General features: G+C 42.0%; 1 pseudogene across 1 annotated transcript in view; it reads right to left on the minus strand.

Moving 5' to 3' along the window:
* Positions 1-1,145: 1,145 nt before the first annotated feature.
* The window catches only part of LOC307091615 (tapasin-like), an 11,197-nt pseudogene continuing 3,517 nt past the window's right edge, over positions 1,146-8,825 (minus strand). Inside the window, exons 5-8 of the transcript XR_013812811.1 lie at positions 8,461-8,779; positions 6,404-6,499; positions 5,858-5,883; positions 1,146-5,762 (exon numbers count right to left, since the gene is read on the minus strand). The product of XR_013812811.1 is annotated as a tapasin-like (transcript). The remainder of the gene's footprint in view (positions 5,763-5,857; positions 5,884-6,403; positions 6,500-8,460; positions 8,780-8,825) is intronic.

Below are 8,825 nucleotides of genomic sequence, written 5' to 3' on the forward strand. Positions count from 1 at the left end.
TGGTGTGGATCGGTCACGTATCAGACGATGTTTGTGTTTTTACAGACCTACGGTTTTTTGCTTGTGCGGTCTGTGTTTGTTTTTGTATATAGTTTTTCCTACCCCTTCCCCGTTACAGACGTATTCATACTCTTTGTTAGAACATCAGCGTTGGGGCATCTGCGCAGTAAATGGCAGGACGATCGCACACATATGCTCCATCTTATACTAACACGTTTACATTTTAAGACAGATCTTAGCCATATAATATGTCAACGCAGTCATTGAAGGTATTATCACTTAATGTGAATGGCCTAAACTCCGCTATCAAACAAACTCGTGTTCTTGAATATCTTCATCGTAAAAGGGTGGACATTGCCCTGATCCAAGAAACGCACCTAAAACAATGCGATGTGGCACGGTTTCAAAATAAACATTACAGATTAGTTGTATCATCATGCGCCCTAAATAGGACCACGGGAGTTTGCATTCTTCTTAACCGGAAAATGTCCTGCGAGGTGAATGTCACTGGTAAGGATGAGATTGGGAGACTTGCTTTTGCCCGTGTTACCATATTTAATCACAAATTGTCCTTCGCATCCGTATACTGCCCAAATGAGCCTGATAGAGACTTTTTTTCTTACATTGGAAACACATTATTAGAACAAAATGACTGTTCTTTGGTGGTGGGGGGTGATTTCAATGCAGTCCTTAATCCATCTCTTGATAAATCTAATTCGGATGCAATAACCAATCCTTCATCTACCCTATTGAACGCACTTATCACAGACTTAAATCTTGTTGATATTTGGCGCATGCGGAATGCCACTGCTAGGGATTATACATTTTTCTCTAATAGGCATAAGACATTTTCCCGGATAGATTATCTTTTTCTTAGCCCAACCTTGGTTGCCGGGCATACGTCCATTGCTATCTTACCAATTCTGCTATCTGATCACTCTGCACTGTTATGCAACGTTGATCTGCCCAACATTAGGACAAAGGCCCCCAGGTGGCGTTTAAACACATCCTTACTAACTAACTCTGGCTTTCTTAGTTCACTCAAAGTTCAATTAAATGATTTTTTGGATATTAACACAAAAGAATGCTCCACTCCACAAATTTTATGGGACGCCACAAAGTGCTTTATTCGTGGTTTCTGTATTTCATTCTCCTCAACTCTAGCTAAAACAAAAGCTTCCCAGATCACAACTCTTGAATGCAAAATAGAATCGTTAGAAAACTTACAAAAACATAGCTTCTCAGATGATCAGTCTAAACTGCTGAAATCTTTGAAAGGTGAATACAGGACACTGGCTGTATCAAAGGCGGAATTTATCCTGCATAGAACTAGACAAAAGTACTACTTTGAATCAGAGAGGCCTAGTCACCTGCTGGCTCTTATGCTTAAGGAATGTGAAACGAAAGCTCACATCCCAGCAATAAATAAGCCTGATGGCGAAATTACGACCAATCCGCAGTCCATTAATAATTCATTTTTAACATTTTATGAAAATCTATATAAATCAGAAATTGCTTATGACGACACAAATTGTAAACATTATCTTGACAAATTGGATCTTCCCTGCCTTGAACAAACAGACCAAGACGATCTGGAAGCTGCGTTAGAGTTGGATGAACTACATAGAGCTTTGAAATGTCTCAATAAAGGCAAATCGCCTGGCTTGGATGGCCTTCCCCCAGAGCTTTATTTAGAACTCTGGGATTTGGTGGGCACACTCATGCTTGATTCATTTAATTTTGCAATCAAGAGTGGGACCTTTCATAGAGACCAAAAAACAGCACTCATCAGCGTACTCTTGAAGAAAGGTAAAGATCCCTTGGAGTGTTCTAGTTTTAGACCAATATCTTTACTTACAAGTGATCTTAAGATATATGCCAAAGTTCTTGCTCCTCGCCTTGAAAAAGTTATTCAGTCTCTAGTCAATGACGACCAAACAGGCTTTATCAAGGGACGCTATGCATCTGATAACATGAGAAGGCTGCTACACATTATAGATGTGGCAGAGACACACCCAAATCCTTGTGCCGTATTTTCACTTGATGCCGAGAGAGCTTTTGATAGGATAGAGTGGAACTATATGTGGGCAGTTTTGCAACGTTTTGGATTCAGACATAATTTTATAGCAATGATCAAGGCGCTATACCACTCTCCCTTAGCAAGTGTTCTGACGGGGGGCACAATCTCTTCTCCTTTTACCCTGCAGCGTGGAACAAGACAGGGGTGTCCACTCTCGCCACTTTTATTTTGTCTATCTCTGGAACCCCTGGCACAAGCCATTAGGCAATCTACAGCTTCCCCTTTGAAAATTGGTCGTCATAACCATGTTTTATCTCTTTATGCGGATGATATAATTTTGTTCTTGGATAGCTTTGACACCTCTATTCACCCAGTCATCAAGGAATTTGATCTTTTCAGCAGCCTGTCAGGCTATAAAATTAATTGGTCTAAATCTGCACTTATGCATCTAAATAATATTCAAACAAAAGCTCCTATTCCCACCTATGTTCAGACCAAAAGCTCTTTTACATATCTGGGCATTACAATCTATAGAAACATACATAAAATTAGCAGAGACAACTTCAACACTATGCTAAGCAGAATAAAGTCGGACATTCATAGATGGAGGAATCTAAAGACATCTCTTCAAGGTAGAATTAATACAGTTAAAATGAACGTATTGCCCCGTCTCAATTTCCTTTTCTTTATGTTACCACTCTGCCCCCCTCCAAATTATTTCAAAGACATTCACTCCATGATTTCCAGTTTTATTTGGGATGGGAGACGGCCTAGGGTTCGTTTGACTACACTGCAACGACCCAAACTGCTGGGGGGTTTGGCAGTACCAAACTTTGAGCTTTACTATTGGTCTTTTCAGATCAGAGCACTCAGCACATGGATTAACCCACAGGCTACCACCGCATGGAAATTGATCGAAGCCGCTAAAATATTACCACACAAACTGCAAGAAATCCTATTCTCTAGTGTAACAAACAAAGTAATTAAAAATAATTTTGGGCCCATCATTGCAAACTCTATACGGGTGTGGAAGAAAGCAGAACGTTGGATGGGTGCCCCTTCTAAATTCTGTCAGAATACACCACTATGGCATAATCCAAAGTTATTATCCGGTAAAAAGCCATTTCATCAACCATCTTGGTCATCTCTTGGAGTGAATACATTAGGTGACCTATATAACGCTCAAGGTCTTTGCTCCATACAAGACTTAAGAACACGCTTTTCTCTTGCTGCGTCCTCTTATTTTGTTTACTTTCAGCTAAGATCTGCCTTAAAAACGTATGGGGTTCCCTGGAATTCTCCTCTCCCCTCACATCCCTTGCTAAGATGGATTGCACCATTACTGGGCAGATCTTCTGTCTCCTTAATATATAATTCACTGGTTCAGCACGGGGCCAAGGCTTTACCAATTGAATCCATATGGAGCAGGGAGCTGGGGGGCTTGAATGTAAACTTGGATTGGGAGAGAATTTGGTGCAATTTAAGTATGACTTCTAAGAACCTAGCTCACCAACTAATTCACTTCAAGACCATACACAGGGCCTACATCACACCCTATACGAGATTTCAGATGAAATTGCAAACTACTCTCAACTGTCATATATGTAACACTGCTTTACCCGGAACATTCTTACACATGTTTTGGGATTGTTCGGTCATCTTTAAGTTCTGGTTGCATGTAAACTCAGTGTTGGCGGATATACTTGATATTTTTTATGTTCCTAATCCTGTTTTTTGTCTGCTTAATGATAATTCTGATATAAATCTAAAGCGAATTCAGCTCAAAATGCTATTTGCAGGGTTTACCTCTGCAAAGAAAACAATTTTGAAAAACTGGTTTACTCCAGATATGTGTATGAAGTCATTCTGGATCCATAGCCTGCTCAACATTGTCAATCTTGAACATACAACTGCCCGACTTAATATGGCACGACCAGTGACTGTTCAAGCTTGGTACTCTTTCTCATCCAAAATAATCTATTGGGCTAGGGACAACAACAACTAGACAGCCTTTGTTGTGATTTACCTGCTGAACATGTTTCTGTTGCTGTATGTATTGTCTTACCAACCTGATATTTTTTCTTCTTTCTTTTTATTTCTACCTTTAATTTAACATGACTTTTGATATGTCTGTAACCCCCCGCCCCCGTTCCATTTGCAAAAGAAAAACAATAAAAATGTTGATCACAAAAAAAACAACCAATTACAATATTGATAACATATATACCACAACCAACATAATTTTTAATTTTTAATTTTTAATTTAATTTAATTTTTTTTTGAATCAAAATGAATCTTGCCAAAAACTGGTGGGGACGCGTCCCCGGCGTCCCCGGCGTAATCGACGCCTATGATTTCAGGGCACGCGCGCGCGCACACACACACACACACACGCACGCACACACACACTCACACGCAACAGACTCTTATCGCAGGAAAAGGAAACCAGTTGGTTGGTTTGTAAAAGTTGTAGTTATTTTTACCGGAATTAATAGCTCTTGTGCTAAAGTGGTTAATAAGTAAGGGTTGTCTTTATGGAGTGCAATATTTGCATATTTTTTCTAAATTCTAAAGGCCAATTGTATAGGGATCTTTTGTGTATTCTACATGTTTTTATTTTTCCCTGTCACTTTTCCATACCAGTAACTCTTTATGAATAGGACCCTATCAATGGAGGTTAAAGGTAATTCATACCTCTTATGACCCAATCATTCCCATGTACCTCGGTAAGACTGGAAACCATTTACTGGTGGGAGGGTAAGCACAAATAATAATAATCGATTGCATTAAAATAAAGTGTTTAACACTATTTTCCAGTTCCTCATTATTGCTATTTTAAATAGGTAGACTAGAGCCAGACTATAGAACTATGCGGGGAAGCTAGTGCAAAGTTAACAACCTCGATGGTCACACACACAAAATATTTACATTTCACACGTAGAAAACACAGACAGTCAACACACATCGATGGCCTGATCGATCCCAGACTACAGTGTGTCCCAAGGCTGTGATTCCAATATTCAGCTGTGTTCAAAATGTCCCCCCCCCAATAATATATCTATAATTTTTTTTATTAATATTATTTTTGCTATGCTTTGACATTCACACCGCCGTCCGAAAAAGGCTACCACCTCCGTCCGAAGTAATCATTAGCAAATGTAATCAAAACAAGGCCATAATTACAATATATATTGAGGGCCAGTGGTGCAGTCTATTTGATTGTAGCCTAGTTGGTAAATTGTGAATAAGCTAATGTGTGATTGATTTTTACGTGAAGATTAACACTTAGAATTGTTGTCCTGCTTCACAGTTGCTGTACGGGAGACCTCCGTTACTCACGCTCTTCAAACTCACCACGATACGAAGTAGTCGATATAGGCTAAACTTAATTCAACCTGCCACGCAACTCGTAATTCCGCAAAGTAACTAATAAGCTATTTAATCAGCGTTCTGACTTTAATGCCTATGAATAGCTTGTTAGTTTCATTGTGATAGAAAGTGATGTCGTGGCGTTTTTGCCAATATGCCTGACTGATAACCCAAACTCTCCCGGTTCTAATCCAGCTGGGTAGTTTTTTTTTGCAGAATAACGTGAATGACTAGTTTAGATTAGGTCCCCCCCCCATGTTGACTCCAGGTCTACGGCCTTGGTGTGTCCACACATCGGGGGAGCAGGAGGAGAAGCCCTGATTGGCTGAAGCGTTTCCAGGGCGACGGGCTCCCCGCCTGCTCATTGGTCTTTCTGTTGGGAGAAGAAGATGGCAGTGAGAAGACAGTGAATCTCTGCTGGTGGGTGTGGCTATGTTGACCCGATGAGACCCTGGGACGACATCTCACCTCCCTGGGTCTGACCCCGTCTGGACCTGTGTGGAGGAAAACACAACCTTAGAAGAAGAGCTATGAGGAGGGAACAGCCAGGCTTTAAGACACACACAGCTACAGCCTACCATGGCCTTAGTATTAGTTTTTTTATAACATTATTATTATCATGAGTCAGTCCCTCCGGAAATTACCGGGTTCACAGATTGCGACAATTCACGTAATTTTGACCAATCCTCATTTCATCTGTAAATATGTCAACACACTGCGGCATTGCTGCACGTTGGAGCAATGGCCGCCCTTTCCCGCCAGTTGGACTAAACATCCCACTCCCAAACACAAAAGTCTATTTACAAATTCGCTTCCTTGTTTAACTTCAAATTCACTTCCTTGTAACTAGTACTACTACTGTGTGGTGGTAGCAGTACTAGTACTACTACTGTGTGGCGTTAGCAGTACTAGTACTACTACTGTGTGGTGGTAGCAGTACTACTACTGTGTGGTGGTAGCAGTACTAGTACTACTACTGTGTGGTGGTAGCAGTACTAGTATGTAGTTCAGTACCAGCAATGTTCCTGAAGGCCAGTGTGATGATTCCGTAGAGCAGCAGCGCCATGCCAACCATCGCCATGGAGTCCTGGATGGAGGGGGGGCTGAACCCTGAAACACGTCCACCAACACAACCCTCCACAGGTCAGTCCCGCCCCCAGGCTCACGTCCCTGTTGGGCTCCAGCCAACATTCACCCGTCTGCTCCTCATCTCCTGGATGAACTCTAAACCTCACGCTCCGTTCTACTCTAGACCAGTGGTTTTCAAACTGAGGCGCGCCTCCCCTGGGGGGCCCCAGAGTTTTTCAGGGGGGGCGCGACGTGAGAAAATATAAACCAGAAGAAGTAACAGAAAAAACTCAAAGGCGAAGACGCGCTGTGTTCGAAATCGTTCCCTATTCACTCACTCACTATTCCCTATATAGTGTTTATGATATAGTGCACTGTATAGGGAGCGGACAAACAAGAATTCCGTCACTACGCTGAACATTTCTTAACGTCTTTTGCGTCAGTAAGTGTGCCGGGTATTTGTGTGACGCAGACAGATGCGCCCACATCATGTTATCAAACCGGGCACCCACGAGGAAAGCTGGAGGTTGTATTGATGTTGAATTGACATTGATCAAGGTTTTTTTCATTAATTTTGAATGTTACATTTTCTATGTTAAATCCCAAATAAATTGTTGACATTTTTAAACGAAAGCCGGAGACTCTATCATTAAATGTATTCGTTTTCGTTATTATTCAGCTTCTTCTTCTCCTCCGGAAAAAACACGACTGCATTACATTGTGGTATACGGGAGTAACATGTAGGGAACATCGTATGTTGACTCAAATTTTGGGTATTTTAAGTCCACGTTATAGTGCGTGAATTTTACCACTGAGAATTCGAACACCACTACAAAATGGCGAGCACCCTATAAAGTGCACTATATCCGTGATGGAGAACGATTTCGAACACAGCTACGCAAACTCATTGCTCGCACTAAAGTAGAGGTGAGCTAAAAAGGAGGCTAAACTGGCAGTTTACAGATTAAGATGTTCAAATGTATTTCAAAAACGTTAAGCAAAAACATACTTAGATAAAGACGTTAAAATGTGTTAAGAAATGTGTTTAAAAACACACAAAGATGTTAAGAATGTTTCAAAAATATGTTTAAAATGTTTCAAAAAAATATGATCAGAGATCTTTAAAATGGGTAAAATATGATCAGAGATGTTTAAAATATGATCAGAGATGTTTAAAATGTGTAAAATAATTAAAAGATCTTTCAAGACACAGGGATTTAGAAAAAAAAATTGGCGGGGGGGGCTCAGCTGAAATTTGTTCTCTGAGGGGGGGCTCACTCCCTCATACTTTGAAAACCCCTGCTCTAGACAACAAACATTTGAGTACATACGTGTTTTTTTAGAGAAGGGCTTTACAGAAGCAATAGTCAACCGTACAGGTGTGTTCCTTATGATATGTTTAGACGGGTATATTCCTACACCTGTGTTTACACAGGTGTGCCAATACAGGTGTATTCAAAAAGGAGTGTCAATACAGGTGTATATGTACAGGTATGTTTATACAGGTATATTCCTACATGTGTGTTTATACAGGTGTATTCATGAAGACACATATTTCAAAAGGTACAGATGTGTTCCGGAAGGAGTGTCAATAGATAAAGGTGTGTTCTTACAGGTGTGGTAACACACAGCTATTTAAACAGGTGTGTTTCTACAGGTGTGTTTCTACAGGTGTTTCTACAGGTGTGTTTCTACAGGTGTGTTTTTACAAGTGTTTTTCTACAGGTGTGTTTCTACAGGTTTGTTTCTACAGGTGTGTTTCTACAGGTGTGTTTCTACAGGTGTATTTCTACAGATGTATTTCTACAGGTGTGTTTCTACAGGTGTATTTCTACAGATGTGTTTTTACAGGTGTGTTTCTACAGGTGTATTTCTACAGGTGTGTTTCTACAGGTGTATTTCTACAGGTTTGTTTTTACAGGTGTTTCTACAGGTGTGTTCCTCCCGGTGTGTTCCTCCAGGTGTGTGTACAGACTCAGACCGGAGCCCGTCTCGTCTCTCACCTATGACCTCTAAGGCGACCTTGGAGCGCCGGGTCACCCCACGGTGTCGGGCCACACACACCAGACCCCCCCCCCCGGCCCAGGGCGCTGGTGTCCAGCTGCAGCAGGCTGCTCTGGCTGTAGGTGCCGTCCCAGGCCTCCCGGTGGCCGGACAGGCTGGCCTCCCCCAGGGCGGCGGGGGCCCCGTCCGCCCCCAGGAACTCCCAGCTCAGCTCCAGGGGGAGGGGGGTGAAGCCAGACGCCTCACAGCGGACGCTGAGCACCTGGCCGGGGGCGGCGAGGGGCAGCGGGGAGGGGCTGATGGAGAGGGAGGGGGGCTCTGCAGGGGCCACAGGAAGGAGGCCATGTTAGGGTTCTTCATGGCT

Source organism: Pollachius pollachius, assembly GCF_949987615.1.
Source record: "Pollachius pollachius genome assembly, contig: scaffold_95, whole genome shotgun sequence".
Taxonomy (NCBI): Eukaryota; Metazoa; Chordata; class Actinopteri; order Gadiformes; family Gadidae; genus Pollachius; species Pollachius pollachius.